This window comes from Scomber japonicus, chromosome 13 (genome assembly GCF_027409825.1).
Source record: "Scomber japonicus isolate fScoJap1 chromosome 13, fScoJap1.pri, whole genome shotgun sequence".
Lineage (NCBI taxonomy): Eukaryota > Metazoa > Chordata > Actinopteri > Scombriformes > Scombridae > Scomber > Scomber japonicus.
The window spans coordinates 4,366,893-4,386,061 of NC_070590.1; the positions used below are offsets into that span (position 1 = coordinate 4,366,893).

At 42.7% G+C, this 19,169-nt stretch overlaps 32 non-coding genes across 32 annotated transcripts; all 32 read right to left on the minus strand.

Annotated features, from left to right (window-relative positions):
* Window positions 1–325: 325 nt before the first annotated feature.
* Window positions 326–415, minus strand: trnay-gua (transfer RNA tyrosine (anticodon GUA)). The gene is given in 2 exon segments: window positions 326–361; window positions 379–415. It is a non-coding gene; the product is annotated as a tRNA-Tyr (tRNA).
* A 331-nt stretch (window positions 416–746) lies between these two features.
* trnay-gua (transfer RNA tyrosine (anticodon GUA)) lies at window positions 747–836 on the minus strand. Its single transcript is given in 2 exon segments — window positions 747–782; window positions 800–836. It is a non-coding gene; the product is annotated as a tRNA-Tyr (tRNA).
* A 331-nt stretch (window positions 837–1,167) lies between these two features.
* On the minus strand, window positions 1,168–1,257 carry trnay-gua (transfer RNA tyrosine (anticodon GUA)). Its single transcript is given in 2 exon segments — window positions 1,168–1,203; window positions 1,221–1,257. It is a non-coding gene; the product is annotated as a tRNA-Tyr (tRNA).
* Window positions 1,258–2,009: 752 nt separating this feature from the next.
* On the minus strand, window positions 2,010–2,099 carry trnay-gua (transfer RNA tyrosine (anticodon GUA)). Its single transcript is given in 2 exon segments — window positions 2,010–2,045; window positions 2,063–2,099. It is a non-coding gene; the product is annotated as a tRNA-Tyr (tRNA).
* Window positions 2,100–2,851: 752 nt separating this feature from the next.
* trnay-gua (transfer RNA tyrosine (anticodon GUA)) lies at window positions 2,852–2,941 on the minus strand. Its single transcript is given in 2 exon segments — window positions 2,852–2,887; window positions 2,905–2,941. It is a non-coding gene; the product is annotated as a tRNA-Tyr (tRNA).
* Window positions 2,942–3,272: 331 nt separating this feature from the next.
* trnay-gua (transfer RNA tyrosine (anticodon GUA)) lies at window positions 3,273–3,362 on the minus strand. Its single transcript is given in 2 exon segments — window positions 3,273–3,308; window positions 3,326–3,362. It is a non-coding gene; the product is annotated as a tRNA-Tyr (tRNA).
* Window positions 3,363–4,535: 1,173 nt separating this feature from the next.
* trnay-gua (transfer RNA tyrosine (anticodon GUA)) lies at window positions 4,536–4,625 on the minus strand. Its single transcript is given in 2 exon segments — window positions 4,536–4,571; window positions 4,589–4,625. It is a non-coding gene; the product is annotated as a tRNA-Tyr (tRNA).
* Window positions 4,626–4,956: 331 nt separating this feature from the next.
* trnay-gua (transfer RNA tyrosine (anticodon GUA)) lies at window positions 4,957–5,046 on the minus strand. Its single transcript is given in 2 exon segments — window positions 4,957–4,992; window positions 5,010–5,046. It is a non-coding gene; the product is annotated as a tRNA-Tyr (tRNA).
* Window positions 5,047–5,377: 331 nt separating this feature from the next.
* On the minus strand, window positions 5,378–5,467 carry trnay-gua (transfer RNA tyrosine (anticodon GUA)). The gene is given in 2 exon segments: window positions 5,378–5,413; window positions 5,431–5,467. It is a non-coding gene; the product is annotated as a tRNA-Tyr (tRNA).
* A 333-nt stretch (window positions 5,468–5,800) lies between these two features.
* On the minus strand, window positions 5,801–5,890 carry trnay-gua (transfer RNA tyrosine (anticodon GUA)). Its single transcript is given in 2 exon segments — window positions 5,801–5,836; window positions 5,854–5,890. It is a non-coding gene; the product is annotated as a tRNA-Tyr (tRNA).
* A 752-nt stretch (window positions 5,891–6,642) lies between these two features.
* Window positions 6,643–6,732, minus strand: trnay-gua (transfer RNA tyrosine (anticodon GUA)). Its single transcript is given in 2 exon segments — window positions 6,643–6,678; window positions 6,696–6,732. It is a non-coding gene; the product is annotated as a tRNA-Tyr (tRNA).
* A 331-nt stretch (window positions 6,733–7,063) lies between these two features.
* trnay-gua (transfer RNA tyrosine (anticodon GUA)) lies at window positions 7,064–7,153 on the minus strand. Its single transcript is given in 2 exon segments — window positions 7,064–7,099; window positions 7,117–7,153. It is a non-coding gene; the product is annotated as a tRNA-Tyr (tRNA).
* A 331-nt stretch (window positions 7,154–7,484) lies between these two features.
* trnay-gua (transfer RNA tyrosine (anticodon GUA)) lies at window positions 7,485–7,574 on the minus strand. The gene is given in 2 exon segments: window positions 7,485–7,520; window positions 7,538–7,574. It is a non-coding gene; the product is annotated as a tRNA-Tyr (tRNA).
* A 333-nt stretch (window positions 7,575–7,907) lies between these two features.
* trnay-gua (transfer RNA tyrosine (anticodon GUA)) lies at window positions 7,908–7,997 on the minus strand. The gene is given in 2 exon segments: window positions 7,908–7,943; window positions 7,961–7,997. It is a non-coding gene; the product is annotated as a tRNA-Tyr (tRNA).
* A 752-nt stretch (window positions 7,998–8,749) lies between these two features.
* trnay-gua (transfer RNA tyrosine (anticodon GUA)) lies at window positions 8,750–8,839 on the minus strand. Its single transcript is given in 2 exon segments — window positions 8,750–8,785; window positions 8,803–8,839. It is a non-coding gene; the product is annotated as a tRNA-Tyr (tRNA).
* A 331-nt stretch (window positions 8,840–9,170) lies between these two features.
* trnay-gua (transfer RNA tyrosine (anticodon GUA)) lies at window positions 9,171–9,260 on the minus strand. Its single transcript is given in 2 exon segments — window positions 9,171–9,206; window positions 9,224–9,260. It is a non-coding gene; the product is annotated as a tRNA-Tyr (tRNA).
* A 331-nt stretch (window positions 9,261–9,591) lies between these two features.
* On the minus strand, window positions 9,592–9,681 carry trnay-gua (transfer RNA tyrosine (anticodon GUA)). Its single transcript is given in 2 exon segments — window positions 9,592–9,627; window positions 9,645–9,681. It is a non-coding gene; the product is annotated as a tRNA-Tyr (tRNA).
* Window positions 9,682–10,012: 331 nt separating this feature from the next.
* trnay-gua (transfer RNA tyrosine (anticodon GUA)) lies at window positions 10,013–10,102 on the minus strand. The gene is given in 2 exon segments: window positions 10,013–10,048; window positions 10,066–10,102. It is a non-coding gene; the product is annotated as a tRNA-Tyr (tRNA).
* A 331-nt stretch (window positions 10,103–10,433) lies between these two features.
* On the minus strand, window positions 10,434–10,523 carry trnay-gua (transfer RNA tyrosine (anticodon GUA)). The gene is given in 2 exon segments: window positions 10,434–10,469; window positions 10,487–10,523. It is a non-coding gene; the product is annotated as a tRNA-Tyr (tRNA).
* A 333-nt stretch (window positions 10,524–10,856) lies between these two features.
* On the minus strand, window positions 10,857–10,946 carry trnay-gua (transfer RNA tyrosine (anticodon GUA)). The gene is given in 2 exon segments: window positions 10,857–10,892; window positions 10,910–10,946. It is a non-coding gene; the product is annotated as a tRNA-Tyr (tRNA).
* A 1,173-nt stretch (window positions 10,947–12,119) lies between these two features.
* trnay-gua (transfer RNA tyrosine (anticodon GUA)) lies at window positions 12,120–12,209 on the minus strand. The gene is given in 2 exon segments: window positions 12,120–12,155; window positions 12,173–12,209. It is a non-coding gene; the product is annotated as a tRNA-Tyr (tRNA).
* Window positions 12,210–12,540: 331 nt separating this feature from the next.
* Window positions 12,541–12,630, minus strand: trnay-gua (transfer RNA tyrosine (anticodon GUA)). Its single transcript is given in 2 exon segments — window positions 12,541–12,576; window positions 12,594–12,630. It is a non-coding gene; the product is annotated as a tRNA-Tyr (tRNA).
* Window positions 12,631–13,382: 752 nt separating this feature from the next.
* On the minus strand, window positions 13,383–13,472 carry trnad-guc (transfer RNA aspartic acid (anticodon GUC)). Its single transcript is given in 2 exon segments — window positions 13,383–13,418; window positions 13,436–13,472. It is a non-coding gene; the product is annotated as a tRNA-Asp (tRNA).
* Window positions 13,473–14,224: 752 nt separating this feature from the next.
* trnay-gua (transfer RNA tyrosine (anticodon GUA)) lies at window positions 14,225–14,314 on the minus strand. Its single transcript is given in 2 exon segments — window positions 14,225–14,260; window positions 14,278–14,314. It is a non-coding gene; the product is annotated as a tRNA-Tyr (tRNA).
* A 331-nt stretch (window positions 14,315–14,645) lies between these two features.
* trnay-gua (transfer RNA tyrosine (anticodon GUA)) lies at window positions 14,646–14,735 on the minus strand. Its single transcript is given in 2 exon segments — window positions 14,646–14,681; window positions 14,699–14,735. It is a non-coding gene; the product is annotated as a tRNA-Tyr (tRNA).
* A 331-nt stretch (window positions 14,736–15,066) lies between these two features.
* Window positions 15,067–15,156, minus strand: trnad-guc (transfer RNA aspartic acid (anticodon GUC)). Its single transcript is given in 2 exon segments — window positions 15,067–15,102; window positions 15,120–15,156. It is a non-coding gene; the product is annotated as a tRNA-Asp (tRNA).
* A 752-nt stretch (window positions 15,157–15,908) lies between these two features.
* On the minus strand, window positions 15,909–15,998 carry trnay-gua (transfer RNA tyrosine (anticodon GUA)). Its single transcript is given in 2 exon segments — window positions 15,909–15,944; window positions 15,962–15,998. It is a non-coding gene; the product is annotated as a tRNA-Tyr (tRNA).
* A 752-nt stretch (window positions 15,999–16,750) lies between these two features.
* Window positions 16,751–16,840, minus strand: trnay-gua (transfer RNA tyrosine (anticodon GUA)). Its single transcript is given in 2 exon segments — window positions 16,751–16,786; window positions 16,804–16,840. It is a non-coding gene; the product is annotated as a tRNA-Tyr (tRNA).
* A 331-nt stretch (window positions 16,841–17,171) lies between these two features.
* trnay-gua (transfer RNA tyrosine (anticodon GUA)) lies at window positions 17,172–17,261 on the minus strand. Its single transcript is given in 2 exon segments — window positions 17,172–17,207; window positions 17,225–17,261. It is a non-coding gene; the product is annotated as a tRNA-Tyr (tRNA).
* A 752-nt stretch (window positions 17,262–18,013) lies between these two features.
* Window positions 18,014–18,103, minus strand: trnay-gua (transfer RNA tyrosine (anticodon GUA)). The gene is given in 2 exon segments: window positions 18,014–18,049; window positions 18,067–18,103. It is a non-coding gene; the product is annotated as a tRNA-Tyr (tRNA).
* A 331-nt stretch (window positions 18,104–18,434) lies between these two features.
* On the minus strand, window positions 18,435–18,524 carry trnay-gua (transfer RNA tyrosine (anticodon GUA)). Its single transcript is given in 2 exon segments — window positions 18,435–18,470; window positions 18,488–18,524. It is a non-coding gene; the product is annotated as a tRNA-Tyr (tRNA).
* Window positions 18,525–18,855: 331 nt separating this feature from the next.
* trnay-gua (transfer RNA tyrosine (anticodon GUA)) lies at window positions 18,856–18,945 on the minus strand. Its single transcript is given in 2 exon segments — window positions 18,856–18,891; window positions 18,909–18,945. It is a non-coding gene; the product is annotated as a tRNA-Tyr (tRNA).
* Between the last annotated feature and the right edge of the window lie 224 nt (window positions 18,946–19,169).

Genomic DNA, 19,169 nt, shown 5'->3' on the forward strand with positions numbered 1-19,169 from the left:
AGGTAAAAAGAGAAAGTGGTTTTCCATCAATTTCCGTTTGGAAAACGACATTATGGGTTGACCATGAAAAACAGCCACCTCCACAACCTGATTGTTTTTAGGAAACCAAGAACTTTCATGATAAACCTATTAAGAATCCACTAAAAGTCATTGAGAAAGCACCACACAAAGGGAACATGATATGCTATGCGATACAACATTGAGGTCTGCCACGTATTGCACCATCTGTTGTTAAGTCCCACTGATCAAGTGACAAAACCAGCCATCTCTGGAGCAATTGCATTGAAATTCTTCCTCGTAGAACATGGCAGTGATGAAAAACTCCTCCTTCGAGCCGGAGTTGAACCAGCGACCTAAGGATACCTGTCATTTATCAACCTACAGTCCTCCGCTCTACCAACTGAGCTATCGAAGGGTGAGGAAGTGAAAAGAGAAAGTGGTTTTCCATCAATTTCCGTTTGGAAAACGACATTATGGGTTGACCATGAAAAACAGCCACCTCCACAACCTGATTGTTTTTAGGAAACCAAGAACTTTCATGATAAACCTATTAAGAATCCACTAAAAGTCATTGAGAAAGCACCACACAAAGGGAACATGATATGCTATGCGATACAACATTGAGGTCTGCCACGTATTGCACCATCTGTTGTTAAGTCCCACTGATCAAGTGACAAAACCAGCCATCTCTGGAGCAATTGCATTGAAATTCTTCCTCGTAGAACATGGCAGTGATGAAAAACTCCTCCTTCGAGCCGGAGTTGAACCAGCGACCTAAGGATACCTGTCATTTATCAACCTACAGTCCTCCGCTCTACCAACTGAGCTATCGAAGGGTGAGGAGGTAAAAAGAGAAAGTGGTTTTCCATCAATTTCCGTTTGGAAAACGACATTATGGGTTGACCATGAAAAACAGCCACCTCCACAACCTGATTGTTTTTAGGAAACCAATAACTTTCATGATAAACCTATTAAGAATCCACTAAAAGTCATTGAGAAAGCACCACACAAAGTTGACATGATGTGCTACGCGGTACAACATTGAGGTCTGCCAGGTATTGCACCATCTGTTGTTAAGTCCCACTGATCAAGTGACAAAACCAGCCATCTTTGGAACGATTGCATTGAAATTCTACCTAGTAGAACATGGCAGTGATGAAAAACTCCTCCTTCGAGCCGGAGTTGAACCAGCGACCTAAGGATACCTGTCATTTATCAACCTACAGTCCTCCGCTCTACCAACTGAGCTATCGAAGGGTGAGGAGGTAAAAAGAGAAAGTGGTTTTCCATCAATTTCCGTTTGGAAAACAACATTATGGGTTGACCATGAAAAACAGCAACCTCAACGGCCTAATTGTTTTTAGGAAATCAAGAACTTTCATGATAAACCCATTAAGAATCCACTAAAAGTCATTGAGAAACCGCCACACAAAGTTGACATGATGTGCTACGCGATACAACATTGAGGTCTGCCAGGTATTGCACCATCTGTTGTTAAGTCCCACTGATCAAGTGACAGAACCAGCCATCTCTGGAGCAATTGCATTGAAATTCTTCCTCGTAGAACATGGCAGTGATGAAAAACTCCTCCTTCGAGCCGGAGTTGAACCAGCGACCTAAGGATACCTGTCATTTATCAACCTACAGTCCTCCGCTTTACCAACTGAGCTATCGAAGGGTGAGGAGGTAAAAAGTGAAAGTGGTTTTCCATCAATTTCCGTTTGGAAAACGACATCATGGGTTGACCATGAAAAACAGCCACCTCCACAACCTGATTGTTTTTAGGAAACCAAGAACTTTCATGATAAACCTATTAAGAATCCACTAAAAGTCATTGAGAAAGCACCACACAAAGGGAACATGATATGCTATGCGATACAACATTGAGGTCTGCCAGGTATTGCACCATCTGTTGTTAAGTCCCACTGATCAAGTGACAAAACCAGCCATCTCTGGAGCAATTGCATTGAAATTCTTCCTCGTAGAACATGGCAGTGATGAAAAACTCCTCCTTCGAGCCGGAGTTGAACCAGCGACCTAAGGATACCTGTCATTTATCAACCTACAGTCCTCCGCTCTACCAACTGAGCTATCGAAGGGTGAGGAGGTAAAAAGAGAAAGTGGTTTTCCATCAATTTCCGTTTGGAAAACGACATTATGGGTTGACCATGAAAAACAGCCACCTCCACAACCTGATTGTTTTTAGGAAACCAAGAACTTTCATGATAAACCTATTAAGAATCCACTAAAAGTCATTGAGAAAGCACCACACAAAGGGAACATGATATGCTATGCGATACAACATTGAGGTCTGCCACGTATTGCACCATCTGTTGTTAAGTCCCACTGATCAAGTGACAAAACCAGCCATCTCTGGAGCAATTGCATTGAAATTCTTCCTCGTAGAACATGGCAGTGATGAAAAACTCCTCCTTCGAGCCGGAGTTGAACCAGCGACCTAAGGATACCTGTCATTTATCAACCTACAGTCTTCCGCTCTACCAACTGAGCTATCGAAGGGTGAGGAGGTAAAAAGAGAAAGTGGTTTTCCATCAATTTCCGTTTGGAAAACGACATTATGGGTTGACCATGAAAAACAGCCACCTCCACAACCTGATTGTTTTTAGGAAACCAAGAACTTTCATGATAAACCTATTAAGAATCCACTAAAAGTCATTGAGAAAGCACCACACAAAGGGAACATGATATGCTATGCGATACAACATTGAGGTCTGCCACGTATTGCACCATCTGTTGTTAAGTCCCACTGATCAAGTGACAAAACCAGCCATCTCTGGAGCAATTGCATTGAAATTCTTCCTCGTAGAACATGGCAGTGATGAAAAATTCCTCCTTCGAGCTGGAGTTGAACCAGCGACCTAAGGATACCTGTCATTTATCAACCTACAGTCCTCCGCTCTACCAACTGAGCTATCGAAGGGTGAGGGGGTGAAAAGAGAAAGTGGTTTTTCATCAATTTCCGTTTGGAAAACGACATTATGGGTTGACCATGAAAAACAGCCACCTCCACAACCTGATTGTTTTTAGGAAACCAAGAACTTTCATGATAAACCTATTAAGAATCCACTAAAAGTCATTGAGAAAGCACCACACAAAGGGAACATGATATGCTATGCGATACAACATTGAGGTCTGCCAGGTATTGCACCATCTGTTGTTAAGTCCCACTGATCAAGTGACAAAACCAGCCATCTCTGGAGCAATTGCATTGAAATTCTACCTAGTAGAACATGGCAGTGATGAAAAACTCCTCCTTCGAGCCGGAGTTGAACCAGCGACCTAAGGATACCTGTCATTTATCAACCTACAGTCCTCCGCTCTACCAACTGAGCTATCGAAGGGTGAGGAGGTCAAAAGAGAAAGTGGTTTTCCATCAATTTCCGTTTGGAAAACGACATCATGGGTTGACCATGAAAAAAAGCCACCTCCACAACCTGATTGTTTTTAGAAAACCAAGAACTTTCATGATAAACCTATTAAGAATCCACTAAAAGTCATTGAGAAAGCATCACACAAAGGGAACATGATGTGCTACGCGGTACAACATTGAGGTCTGCCAGGTATTGCACCATCTGTTGTTAAGTCCCACTGATCAAGTGACAAAACCAGCCATCTTTGGAACGATTGCATTGAAATTCTACCTAGTAGAACATGGCAGTGATGAAAAACTCCTCCTTCGAGCCAGAGTTGAACCAGCGACCTAAGGATACCTGTCTTTTATCAACCTACAGTCCTCCGCTCTACCAACTGAGCTATCGAAGGGTGAGGAGGTAAAAAGAGAAAGTGGTTTTCCATCAATTTCCGTTTGGAAAACGACATCATGGGTTGACCATGAAAAACAGCCACCTCCACAACCTGATTGTTTTTAGGAAACCAAGAACTTTCATGATAAACCTATTAAGAATCCACTAAAAGTCATTGAGAAAGCACCACACAAAGGGAACATGATATGCTATGCGATACAACATTGAGGTCTGCCACGTATTGCACCATCTGTTGTTAAGTCCCACTGATCAAGTGACAAAACCAGCCATCTCTGGAGCAGTTGCATTGAAATTCTACCTAGTAGAACATGGCAGTGATGAAAAACTCCTCCTTCGAGCCGGAGTTGAACCAGCGACCTAAGGATACCTGTCATTTATCAACCTACAGTCCTCCTCTCTACCAACTGAGCTATCGAAGGGTGAGGAGGTAAAAAGAGAAAGTGGTTTTCCATCAATTTCCGTTTGGAAAACGACATTATGGGTTGACCATGAAAAACAGCCACCTCCACAACCTGATTGTTTTTAGGAAACCAATAACTTTCATGATAAACCTATTAAGAATCCACTAAAAGTCATTGAGAAAGCACCACACAAAGGGAACATGATATGCTATGCGATACAACATTGAGGTCTGCCACGTAATGCACCATCTGTTGTTAAGTCCCACTGATCAAGTGACAAAACCAGCCATCTTTGGAACGATTGCATTGAAATTCTACCTAGTAGAACATGGCAGTGATGAAAAACTCCTCCTTCGAGCCGGAGTTGAACCAGCGACCTAAGGATACCTGTCTTTTATCAACCTACAGTCCTCCGCTCTACCAACTGAGCTATCGAAGGGTGAGGAGGTAAAAAGAGAAAGTGGTTTTCCATCAATTTCCGTTTGGAAAACGACATCATGGGTTGACCATGAAAAACAGCCACCTCCACAACCTGATTGTTTTTAGGAAACCAAGAACTTTCATGATAAACCTATTAAGAATCCACTAAAAGTCATTGAGAAAGCACCACACAAAGGGAACATGATATGCTATGCGATACAACATTGAGGTCTGCCACGTATTGCACCATCTGTTGTTAAGTCCCACTGATCAAGTGACAAAACCAGCCATCTCTGGAGCAGTTGCATTGAAATTCTACCTAGTAGAACATGGCAGTGATGAAAAACTCCTCCTTCGAGCCGGAGTTGAACCAGCGACCTAAGGATACCTGTCATTTATCAACCTACAGTCCTCCGCTCTACCAACTGAGCTATCGAAGGGTGAGGAGGTAAAAAGAGAAAGTGGTTTTCCATCAATTTCCGTTTGGAAAACGACATTATGGGTTGACCATGAAAAACAGCCACCTCCACAACCTGATTGTTTTTAGGAAACCAATAACTTTCATGATAAACCTATTAAGAATCCACTAAAAGTCATTGAGAAAGCACCACACAAAGTTGACATGATGTGCTACGCGGTACAACATTGAGGTCTGCCAGGTATTGCACCATCTGTTGTTAAGTCCCACTGATCAAGTGACAAAACCAGCCATCTTTGGAACGATTGCATTGAAATTCTACCTAGTAGAACATGGCAGTGATGAAAAACTCCTCCTTCGAGCCGGAGTTGAACCAGCGACCTAAGGATACCTGTCATTTATCAACCTACAGTCCTCCGCTCTACCAACTGAGCTATCGAAGGGTGAGGAGGTACAAAGAGAAAGTGGTTTTCCATCAATTTCCGTTTGGAAAACGACATCATGGGTTGACCATGAAAAACAGCCACCTCCACAACCTGATTGTTTTTAGGAAACCAAGAACTTTCATGATAAACCTATTAAGAATCCACTGAAAGTCATTGAGAAGGCACCACACAAATGGGGAACATGATATGCTATGCGATACAACATTGAGGTCTGCCAGGTATTGCACCATCTGTTGTTAAGTCCCACTGATCAAGTGACAAAACCAGCCATCTCTGGAGCAATTGCATTGAAATTCTTCCTAGTAGAACATGGCAGTGATGAAAAACTCCTCCTTCGAGCCGGAGTTGAACCAGCGACCTAAGGATACCTGTCATTTATCAACCTACAGTCCTCCGCTCTACCAACTGAGCTATCGAAGGGTGAGGAGGTAAAAAGAGAAAGTGGTTTTCCATCAATTTCCGTTTGGAAAACGACATTATGGGTTGACCATGAAAAACAGCCACCTCCACAACCTGATTGTTTTTAGGAAACCAATAACTTTCATGATAAACCTATTAAGAATCCACTAAAAGTCATTGAGAAAGCACCACACAAAGTTGACATGATGTGCTACGCGGTACAACATTGAGGTCTGCCAGGTATTGCACCATCTGTTGTTAAGTCCCACTGATCAAGTGACAAAACCAGCCATCTTTGGAACGATTGCATTGAAATTCTACCTAGTAGAACATGGCAGTGATGAAAAACTCCTCCTCCGAGCCGGAGTTGAACCAGCGACCTAAGGATACCTGTCTTTTATCAACCTACAGTCCTCCGCTCTACCAACTGAGCTATCGAAGGGTGAGGAGGTAAAAAGAGAAAGTGGTTTTCCATCAATTTCCGTTTGGAAAACGACATCATGGGTTGACCATGAAAAACAGCCACCTCCACAACCTGATTGTTTTTAGGAAACCAAGAACTTTCATGATAAACCTATTAAGAATCCACTAAAAGTCATTGAGAAAGCATCACACAAAGGGAACATGATATGCTATGCGATACAACATTGAGGTCTGCCACGTATTGCACCATCTGTTGTTAAGTCCCACTGATCAAGTGACAAAACCAGCCATCTCTGGAGCAATTGCATTGAAATTCTTCCTAGTAGAACATGGCAGTGATGAAAAACTCCTCCTTCGAGCCGGAGTTGAACCAGCGACCTAAGGATACCTGTCATTTATTAACCTACAGTCCTCCGCTCTACCAACTGAGCTATCGAAGGGTGAGGAGGTAAAAAGAGAAAGTGGTTTTCCATCAATTTCCGTTTGGAAAACGACATTATGGGTTGACCATGAAAAACAGCCACCTCCACAACCTGATTGTTTTTAGGAAACCAAGAACTTTCATGATAAACCTATTAAGAATCCACTAAAAGTCATTGAGAAAGCACCACACAAAGGGAACATGATATGCTATGCGATACAACATTGAGGTCTGCCACGTATTGCACCATCTGTTGTTAAGTCCCACTGATCAAGTGACAAAACCAGCCATCTCTGGAGCAGTTGCATTGAAATTCTACCTAGTAGAACATGGCAGTGATGAAAAACTCCTCCTTCGAGCCGGAGTTGAACCAGCGACCTAAGGATACCTGTCATTTATCAACCTACAGTCCTCCGCTCTACCAACTGAGCTATCGAAGGGTGAGGAGGTAAAAAGAGAAAGTGGTTTTCCATCAATTTCCGTTTGGAAAACGACATTATGGGTTGACCATGAAAAACAGCCACCTCCACAACCTGATTGTTTTTAGGAAACCAATAACTTTCATGATAAACCTATTAAGAATCCACTAAAAGTCATTGAGAAAGCACCACACAAAGTTGACATGATGTGCTACGCGGTACAACATTGAGGTCTGCCAGGTATTGCACCATCTGTTGTTAAGTCCCACTGATCAAGTGACAAAACCAGCCATCTTTGGAACGATTGCATTGAAATTCTACCTAGTAGAACATGGCAGTGATGAAAAACTCCTCCTTCGAGCCGGAGTTGAACCAGCGACCTAAGGATACCTGTCATTTATCAACCTACAGTCCTCCGCTCTACCAACTGAGCTATCGAAGGGTGAGGAGGTACAAAGAGAAAGTGGTTTTCCATCAATTTCCGTTTGGAAAACGACATCATGGGTTGACCATGAAAAACAGCCACCTCCACAACCTGATTGTTTTTAGGAAACCAAGAACTTTCATGATAAACCTATTAAGAATCCACTGAAAGTCATTGAGAAGGCACCACACAAATGGGGAACATGATATGCTATGCGATACAACATTGAGGTCTGCCAGGTATTGCACCATCTGTTGTTAAGTCCCACTGATCAAGTGACAAAACCAGCCATCTCTGGAGCAATTGCATTGAAATTCTTCCTAGTAGAACATGGCAGTGATGAAAAACTCCTCCTTCGAGCCGGAGTTGAACCAGCGACCTAAGGATACCTGTCATTTATCAACCTACAGTCCTCCGCTCTACCAACTGAGCTATCGAAGGGTGAGGAGGTAAAAAGAGAAAGTGGTTTTCCATCAATTTCCGTTTGGAAAACGACATTATGGGTTGACCATGAAAAACAGCCACCTCCACAACCTGATTGTTTTTAGGAAACCAATAACTTTCATGATAAACCTATTAAGAATCCACTAAAAGTCATTGAGAAAGCACCACACAAAGTTGACATGATGTGCTACGCGGTACAACATTGAGGTCTGCCAGGTATTGCACCATCTGTTGTTAAGTCCCACTGATCAAGTGACAAAACCAGCCATCTTTGGAACGATTGCATTGAAATTCTACCTAGTAGAACATGGCAGTGATGAAAAACTCCTCCTCCGAGCCGGAGTTGAACCAGCGACCTAAGGATACCTGTCTTTTATCAACCTACAGTCCTCCGCTCTACCAACTGAGCTATCGAAGGGTGAGGAGGTAAAAAGAGAAAGTGGTTTTCCATCAATTTCCGTTTGGAAAACGACATCATGGGTTGACCATGAAAAACAGCCACCTCCACAACCTGATTGTTTTTAGGAAACCAAGAACTTTCATGATAAACCTATTAAGAATCCACTAAAAGTCATTGAGAAAGCATCACACAAAGGGAACATGATATGCTATGCGATACAACATTGAGGTCTGCCACGTATTGCACCATCTGTTGTTAAGTCCCACTGATCAAGTGACAAAACCAGCCATCTCTGGAGCAATTGCATTGAAATTCTTCCTAGTAGAACATGGCAGTGATGAAAAACTCCTCCTTCGAGCCGGAGTTGAACCAGCGACCTAAGGATACCTGTCATTTATTAACCTACAGTCCTCCGCTCTACCAACTGAGCTATCGAAGGGTGAGGAGGTAAAAAGAGAAAGTGGTTTTCCATCAATTTCCGTTTGGAAAACGACATTATGGGTTGACCATGAAAAACAGCCACCTCCACAACCTGATTGTTTTTAGGAAACCAATAACTTTCATGATAAACCTATTAAGAATCCACTAAAAGTCATTGAGAAAGCACCACACAAAGTTGACATGATGTGCTACGCGGTACAACATTGAGGTCTGCCAGGTATTGCACCATCTGTTGTTAAGTCCCACTGATCAAGTGACAAAACCAGCCATCTTTGGAACGATTGCATTGAAATTCTACCTAGTAGAACATGGCAGTGATGAAAAACTCCTCCTTCGAGCCGGAGTTGAACCAGCGACCTAAGGATACCTGTCATTTATCAACCTACAGTCCTCCGCTCTACCAACTGAGCTATCGAAGGGTGAGGAGGTAAAAGGAGAAAGTGGTTTTCCATCAATTTCCGTTTGGAAAACGACATTATGGGTTGACCATGAAAAACAGCCACCTCCACAACCTGATTGTTTTTAGGAAACCAATAACTTTCATGATAAACCTATTAAGAATCCACTAAAAGTCATTGAGAAAGCACCACAGAAAGGGAACATGATATGCTATGCGATACAACATTGAGGTCTGCCACGTAATGCACCATCTGTTGTTAAGTCCCACTGATCAAGTGACAAAACCAGCCATCTTTGGAACGATTGCATTGAAATTCTACCTAGTAGAACATGGCAGTGATGAAAAACTCCTCCTTCGAGCCGGAGTTGAACCAGCGACCTAAGGATACCTGTCTTTTATCAACCTACAGTCCTCCGCTCTACCAACTGAGCTATCGAAGGGTGAGGAGGTAAAAAGAGAAAGTGGTTTTCCATCAATTTCCGTTTGGAAAACGACATCATGGGTTGACCATGAAAAACAGCCACCTCCACAACCTGATTGTTTTTAGGAAACCAAGAACTTTCATGATAAACCTATTAAGAATCCACTAAAAGTCATTGAGAAAGCACCACACAAAGGGAACATGATATGCTATGCGATACAACATTGAGGTCTGCCACGTATTGCACCATCTGTTGTTAAGTCCCACTGATCAAGTGACAAAACCAGCCATCTCTGGAGCAGTTGCATTGAAATTCTACCTAGTAGAACATGGCAGTGATGAAAAACTCCTCCTTCGAGCCGGAGTTGAACCAGCGACCTAAGGATACCTGTCATTTATCAACCTACAGTCCTCCGCTCTACCAACTGAGCTATCGAAGGGTGAGGAGGTAAAAAGAGAAAGTGGTTTTCCATCAATTTCCGTTTGGAAAACGACATTATGGGTTGACCATGAAAAACAGCCACCTCCACAACCTGATTGTTTTTAGGAAACCAATAACTTTCATGATAAACCTATTAAGAATCCACTAAAAGTCATTGAGAAAGCACCACACAAAGTTGACATGATGTGCTACGCGGTACAACATTGAGGTCTGCCAGGTATTGCACCATCTGTTGTTAAGTCCCACTGATCAAGTGACAAAACCAGCCATCTTTGGAACGATTGCATTGAAATTCTACCTAGTAGAACATGGCAGTGATGAAAAACTCCTCCTTCGAGCCGGAGTTGAACCAGCGACCTAAGGATACCTGTCATTTATCAACCTACAGTCCTCCGCTCTACCAACTGAGCTATCGAAGGGTGAGGAGGTACAAAGAGAAAGTGGTTTTCCATCAATTTCCGTTTGGAAAACGACATCATGGGTTGACCATGAAAAACAGCCACCTCCACAACCTGATTGTTTTTAGGAAACCAAGAACTTTCATGATAAACCTATTAAGAATCCACTGAAAGTCATTGAGAAGGCACCACACAAATGGGGAACATGATATGCTATGCGATACAACATTGAGGTCTGCCAGGTATTGCACCATCTGTTGTTAAGTCCCACTGATCAAGTGACAAAACCAGCCATCTCTGGAGCAATTGCATTGAAATTCTTCCTAGTAGAACATGGCAGTGATGAAAAACTCCTCCTTCGAGCCGGAGTTGAACCAGCGACCTAAGGATACCTGTCATTTATCAACCTACAGTCCTCCGCTCTACCAACTGAGCTATCGAAGGGTGAGGAGGTAAAAAGAGAAAGTGGTTTTCCATCAATTTCCGTTTGGAAAACGACATTATGGGTTGACCATGAAAAACAGCCACCTCCACAACCTGATTGTTTTTAGGAAACCAATAACTTTCATGATAAACCTATTAAGAATCCACTAAAAGTCATTGAGAAAGCACCACACAAAGTTGACATGATGTGCTACGCGGTACAACATTGAGGTCTGCCAGGTATTGCACCATCTGTTGTTAAGTCCCACTGATCAAGTGACAAAACCAGCCATCTTTGGAACGATTGCATTGAAATTCTACCTAGTAGAACATGGCAGTGATGAAAAACTCCTCCTCCGAGCCGGAGTTGAACCAGCGACCTAAGGATACCTGTCTTTTATCAACCTACAGTCCTCCGCTCTACCAACTGAGCTATCGAAGGGTGAGGAGGTAAAAAGAGAAAGTGGTTTTCCATCAATTTCCGTTTGGAAAACGACATCATGGGTTGACCATGAAAAACAGCCACCTCCACAACCTGATTGTTTTTAGGAAACCAAGAACTTTCATGATAAACCTATTAAGAATCCACTAAAAGTCATTGAGAAAGCATCACACAAAGGGAACATGATATGCTATGCGATACAACATTGAGGTCTGCCACGTATTGCACCATCTGTTGTTAAGTCCCACTGATCAAGTGACAAAACCAGCCATCTCTGGAGCAATTGCATTGAAATTCTTCCTAGTAGAACATGGCAGTGATGAAAAACTCCTCCTCCGAGCCGGAGTTGAACCAGCGACCTAAGGATACCTGTCTTTTATCAACCTACAGTCCTCCGCTCTACCAACTGAGCTATCGAAGAGTGAGGAGGTAAAAAGAGAAAGTGGTTTTCCATCAATTTCCGTTTGGAAAACGACATCATGGGTTGACCATGAAAAACAGCCACCTCCACAACCTGATTGTTTTTAGGAAACCAAGAACTTTCATGATAAACCTATTAAGAATCCACTAAAAGTCATTGAGAAAGCACCACACAAAGGGAACATGATATGCTATGCGATACAACATTGAGGTCTGCCACGTATTGCACCATCTGTTGTTAAGTCCCACTGATCAAGTGACAAAACCAGCCATCTCTGGAGCAATTGCATTGAAATTCTACCTAGTAGAATATGGCAGTGATGAAAAACTCCTCCTTCGAGCCGGAGTTGAACCAGCGACCTAAGGATACCTGTCATTTATCAACCTACAGTCCTCCGCTCTACCAACTGAGCTATCGAAGGGTGAGGAGGTAAAAAGAGAAAGTGGTTTTCCATCAATTTCCGTTTGGAAAACGACATCATGGGTTGACCATGAAAAACAGCCACCTCCACAACCTGATTGTTTTTAGGAAACCAAGAACTTTCATGATAAACCTATTAAGAATCCACTAAAAGTCATTGAGAAAGCACCACACAAAGGGAACATGATATGCTATGCGATACAACATTGAGGTCTGCCACGTATTGCACCATCTGTTGTTAAGTCCCACTGATCAAGTGACAAAACCAGCCATCTCTGGAGCAATTGCATTGAAATTCTTCCTAGTAGAACATGGCAGTGATGAAAAACTCCTCCTTCGAGCCGGAGTTGAACCAGCGACCTAAGGATACCTGTCATTTATCAACCTACAGTCCTCCGCTCTACCAACTGAGCTATCGAAGGGTGAGGAGGTAAAAAGAGAAAGTGGTTTTCCATCAATTTCCGTTTGGAAAACGACATTATGGGTTGACCATGAAAAACAGCCACCTCCACAACCTGATTGTTTTTAGGAAACCAATAACTTTCATGATAAACCTATTAAGAATCCACTAAAAGTCATTGAGAAAGCACCACACAAAGTTGACATGATGTGCTACGCGGTACAACATTGAGGTCTGCCAGGTATTGCACCATCTGTTGTTAAGTCCCACTGATCAAGTGACAAAACCAGCCATCTTTGGAACGATTGCATTGAAATTCTACCTAGTAGAACATGGCAGTGATGAAAAACTCCTCCTCCGAGCCGGAGTTGAACCAGCGACCTAAGGATACCTGTCTTTTATCAACCTACAGTCCTCCGCTCTACCAACTGAGCTATCGAAGGGTGAGGAGGTAAAAAGAGAAAGTGGTTTTCCATCAATTTCCGTTTGGAAAACGACATCATGGGTTGACCATGAAAAACAGCCACCTCCACAACCTGATTGTTTTTAGGAAACCAAGAACTTTCATGATAAACCTATTAAGAATCCACTAAAAGTCATTGAGAAAGCATCACACAAAGGGAACATGATATGCTATGCGATACAACATTGAGGTCTGCCACGTATTGCACCATCTGTTGTTAAGTCCCACTGATCAAGTGACAAAACCAGCCATCTCTGGAGCAATTGCATTGAAATTCTTCCTAGTAGAACATGGCAGTGATGAAAAACTCCTCCTTCGAGCCGGAGTTGAACCAGCGACCTAAGGATACCTGTCATTTATCAACCGACAGTCCTCCGCTCTACCAACTGAGCTATCGAAGGGTGAGGAGGTAAAAAGAGAAAGTGGTTTTCCATCAATTTCCGTTTGGAAAACGACATTATGGGTTGACCATGAAAAACAGCCACCTCCACAACCTGATTGTTTTTAGGAAACCAATAACTTTCATGATAAACCTATTAAGAATCCACTAAAAGTCATTGAGAAAGCACCACACAAAGTTGACATGATGTGCTACGCGGTACAACATTGAGGTCTGCCAGGTATTGCACCATCTGTTGTTAAGTCCCACTGATCAAGTGACAAAACCAGCCATCTTTGGAACGATTGCATTGAAATTCTACCTAGTAGAACATGGCAGTGATGAAAAACTCCTCCTTCGAGCCGGAGTTGAACCAGCGACCTAAGGATACCTGTCATTTATCAACCTACAGTCCTCCGCTCTACCAACTGAGCTATCGAAGAGTGAGGAGGTAAAAAGAGAAAGTGGTTTTCCATCAATTTCCGTTTGGAAAACGACATCATGGGTTGACCATGAAAAACAGCCACCTCCACAACCTGATTGTTTTTAGGAAACCAAGAACTTTCATGATAAACCTATTAAGAATCCACTAAAAGTCATTGAGAAAGCACCACACAAAGGGAACATGATATGCTATGCGATACAACATTGAGGTCTGCCACGTATTGCACCATCTGTTGTTAAGTCCCACTGATCAAGTGACAAAACCAGCCATCTCTGGAGCAATTGCATTGAAATTCTACCTAGTAGAACATGGCAGTGATGAAAAACTCCTCCTTCGAGCCGGAGTTGAACCAGCGACCTAAGGATACCTGTCATTTATCAACCTACAGTCCTCCGCTCTACCAACTGAGCTATCGAAGGGTGAGGAGGTAAAAAGAGAAAGTGGTTTTCCATCAATTTCCGTTTGGAAAACGACATCATGGGTTGACCATGAAAAACAGCCACCTCCACAACCTGATTGTTTTTAGGAAACCAAGAACTTTCATGATAAACCTATTAAGAATCCACTGAAAGTCATTGAGAAGGCACCACACAAAGGGAACATGATATGCTATGCGATACAACATTGAGGTCTGCCAGGTATTGCACCATCTGTTGTTAAGTCCCACTGATCAAGTGACAAAACCAGCCATCTCTGGAGCAATTGCATTGAAATTCTTCCTCGTAGAACATGGCAGTGATGAAAAACTCCTCCTTCGAGCCGGAGTTGAACCAGCGACCTAAGGATACCTGTCATTTATCAACCTACAGTCCTCCGCTCTACCAACTGAGCTATCGAAGGGTGAGGAGGTAAAAAGAGAAAGTGGTTTTCCATCAATTTCCGTTTGGAAAACGACATCATGGGTTGACCATGAAAAACAGCCACCTCCACAACCTGATTGTTTTTAGGAAACCAAGAACTTTCATGATAAACCTATTAAGAATCCACTAAAAGTCATTGAGAAAGCATCACACAAAGGGAACATGATATGCTATGCGATACAACATTGAGGTCTGCCACGTATTGCACCATCTGTTGTTAAGTCCCACTGATCAAGTGACAAAACCAGCCATCTCTGGAGCAATTGCATTGAAATTCTTCCTAGTAGAACATGGCAGTGATGAAAAACTCCTCCTTCGAGCCGGAGTTGAACCAGCGACCTAAGGATACCTGTCATTTATCAACCGACAGTCCTCCGCTCTACCAACTGAGCTATCGAAGGGTGAGGAGGTAAAAAGAGAAAGTGGTTTTCCATCAATTTCCGTTTGGAAAACGACATTATGGGTTGACCATGAAAAACAGCCACCTCCACAACCTGATTGTTTTTAGGAAACCAATAACTTTCATGATAAACCTATTAAGAATCCACTAAAAGTCATTGAGAAAGCACCACACAAAGTTGACATGATGTGCTACGCGGTACAACATTGAGGTCTGCCAGGTATTGCACCATCTGTTGTTAAGTCCCACTGATCAAGTGACAAAACCAGCCATCTTTGGAACGATTGCATTGAAATTCTACCTAGTAGAACATGGCAGTGATGAAAAACTCCTCCTTCGAGCCGGAGTTGAACCAGCGACCTAAGGATACCTGTCATTTATCAACCTACAGTCCTCCGCTCTACCAACTGAGCTATCGAAGAGTGAGGAGGTAAAAAGAGAAAGTGGTTTTCCATCAATTTCCGTTTGGAAAACGACATCATGGGTTGACCATGAAAAACAGCCACCTCCACAACCTGATTGTTTTTAGGAAACCAAGAACTTTCATGATAAACCTATTAAGAATCCACTAAAAGTCATTGAGAAAGCACCACACAAAGGGAACATGATATGCTATGCGATACAACATTGAGGTCTGCCACGTATTGCACCATCTGTTGTTAAGTCCCACTGATCAAGTGACAAAACCAGCCATCTCTGGAGCAATTGCATTGAAATTCTACCTAGTAGAACATGGCAGTGATGAAAAACTCCTCCTTCGAGCCGGAGTTGAACCAGCGACCTAAGGATACCTGTCATTTATCAACCTACAGTCCTCCGCTCTACCAACTGAGCTATCGAAGGGTGAGGAGGTAAAAAGAGAAAGTGGTTTTCCATCAATTTCCGTTTGGAAAACGACATCATGGGTTGACCATGAAAAACAGCCACCTCCACAACCTGATTGTTTTTAGGAAACCAAGAACTTTCATGATAAACCTATTAAGAATCCACTGAAAGTCATTGAGAAGGCACCACACAAAGGGAACATGATATGCTATGCGATACAACATTGAGGTCTGCCAGGTATTGCACCATCTGTTGTTAAGTCCCACTGATCAAGTGACAAAACCAGCCATCTCTGGAGCAATTGCATTGAAATTCTTCCTCGTAGAACATGGCAGTGATGAAAAACTCCTCCTTCGAGCCGGAGTTGAACCAGCGACCTAAGGATACCTGTCATTTATCAACCTACAGTCCTCCGCTCTACCAACTGAGCTATCGAAGAGTGAGGAGGTAAAAAGAGAAAGTGGTTTTCCATCAATTTCCGTTTGGAAAACGACATCATGGGTTGACCATGAAAAACAGCCACCTCCACAACCTGATTGTTTTTAGGAAACCAAGAACTTTCATGATAAACCTATTAAGAATCCACTAAAAGTCATTGAGAAAGCACCACACAAAGGGAACATGATATGCTATGCGATACAACATTGAGGTCTGCCACGTATTGCACCATCTGTTGTTAAGTCCCACTGATCAAGTGACAAAACCAGCCATCTCTGGAGCAATTGCATTGAAATTCTACCTAGTAGAACATGGCAGTGATGAAAAACTCCTCCTTCGAGCCGGAGTTGAACCAGCGACCTAAGGATACCTGTCATTTATCAACCTACAGTCCTCCGCTCTACCAACTGAGCTATCGAAGGGTGAGGAGGTAAAAAGAGAAAGTGGTTTTCCATCAATTTCCGTTTGGAAAACGACATCATGGGTTGACCATGAAAAACAGCCACCTCCACAACCTGATTGTTTTTAGGAAACCAAGAACTTTCATGATAAACCTATTAAGAATCCACTAAAAGTCATTGAGAAAGCACCACACAAAGGGAACATGATATGCTATGCGATACAACATTGAGGTCTGCCACGTATTGCACCATCTGTTGTTAAGTCCCACTGATCAAGTGACAAAACCAGCCATCTCTGGAGCAATTGCATTGAAATTCTTCCTAGTAGAACATGGCAGTGATGAAAAACTCCTCCTTCGAGCCGGAGTTGAACCAGCGACCTAAGGATACCTGTCATTTATCAACCTACAGTCCTCCGCTCTACCAACTGAGCTATCGAAGGGTGAGGAGGTAAAAAGAGAAAGTGGTTTTCCATCAATTTCCGTTTGGAAAACGACATTATGGGTTGACCATGAAAAACAGCCACCTCCACAACCTGATTGTTTTTAGGAAACCAATAACTTTCATGATAAACCTATTAAGAATCCACTAAAAGTCATTGAGAAAGCACCACACAAAGTTGACATGATGTGCTACGCGGTACAACATTGAGGTCTGCCAGGTATTGCACCATCTGTTGTTAAGTCCCACTGATCAAGTGACAAAACCAGCCATCTTTGGAACGATTGCATTGAAATTCTACCTAGTAGAACATGGCAGTGATGAAAAACTCCTCCTCCGAGCCGGAGTTGAACCAGCGACCTAAGGATACCTGTCTTTTATCAACCTACAGTCCTCCGCTCTACCAACTGAGCTATCGAAGGGTGAGGAGGTAAAAAGAGAAAGTGGTTTTCCATCAATTTCCGTTTGGAAAACGACATCATGGGTTGACCATGAAAAACAGCCACCTCCACAACCTGATTGTTTTTAGGAAACCAAGAACTTTCATGATAAACCTATTAAGAATCCACTAAAAGTCATTGAGAAAGCATCACACAAAGGGAACATGATATGCTATGCGATACAACATTGAGGTCTGCCACGTATTGCACCATCTGTTGTTAAGTCCCACTGATCAAGTGACAAAACCAGCCATCTCTGGAGCAATTGCATTGAAATTCTTCCTAGTAGAACATGGCAGTGATGAAAAACTCCTCCTTCGAGCCGGAGTTGAACCAGCGACCTAAGGATACCTGTCATTTATCAACCTACAGTCCTCCGCTCTACCAACTGAGCTATCGAAGGGTGAGGAGGTAAAAAGAGAAAGTGGTTTTCCATCAATTTCCGTTTGGAAAACGACATTATGGGTTGACCATGAAAAACAGCCACCTCCACAACCTGATTGTTTTTAGGAAACCAATAACTTTCATGATAAACCTATTAAGAATCCACTAAAAGTCATTGAGAAAGCACCACACAAAGGGAACATGATATGCTATGCGATACAACATTGAGGTCTGCCACGTAATGCACCATCTGTTGTTAAGTCCCACTGATCAAGTGACAAAACCAGCCATCTTTGGAACGATTGCATTGAAATTCTACCTAGTAGAACATGGCAGTGATGAAAAACTCCTCCTTCGAGCCGGAGTTGAACCAGCGACCTAAGGATACCTGTCATTTATCAACCTACAGTCCTCCGCTCTACCAACTGAGCTATCGAAGGGTGAGGAGGTAAAAAGAGAAAGTGGTTTTCCATCAATTTCCGTTTGGAAAACGACATCATGGGTTGACCATGAAAAACAGCCACCTCCACAACCTGATTGTTTTTAGGAAACCAAGAACTTTCATGATAAACCTATTAAGAATCCACTAAAAGTCATTGAGAAAGCACCACACAAAGGGAACATGATATGCTATGCGATACAACATTGAGGTCTGCCACGTATTGCACCATCTGTTGTTAAGTCCCACTGATCAAGTGACAAAACCAGCCATCTCTGGAGCAATTGCATTGAAATTCTTCCTAGTAGAACATGGCAGTGATGAAAAACTCCTCCTTCGAGCCGGAGTTGAACCAGCGACCTAAGGATACCTGTCATTTATCAACCTACAGTCCTCCGCTCTACCAACTGAGCTATCGAAGGGTGAGGAGGTAAAAAGAGAAAGTGGTTTTCCATCAATTTCCGTTTGGAAAACGACATTATGGGTTGACCATGAAAAACAGCCACCTCCACAACCTGATTGTTTTTAGGAAACCAATAACTTTCATGATAAACCTATTAAGAATCCACTAAAAGTCATTGAGAAAGCACCACACAAAGTTGACATGATGTGCTACGCGGTACAACATTGAGGTCTGCCAGGTATT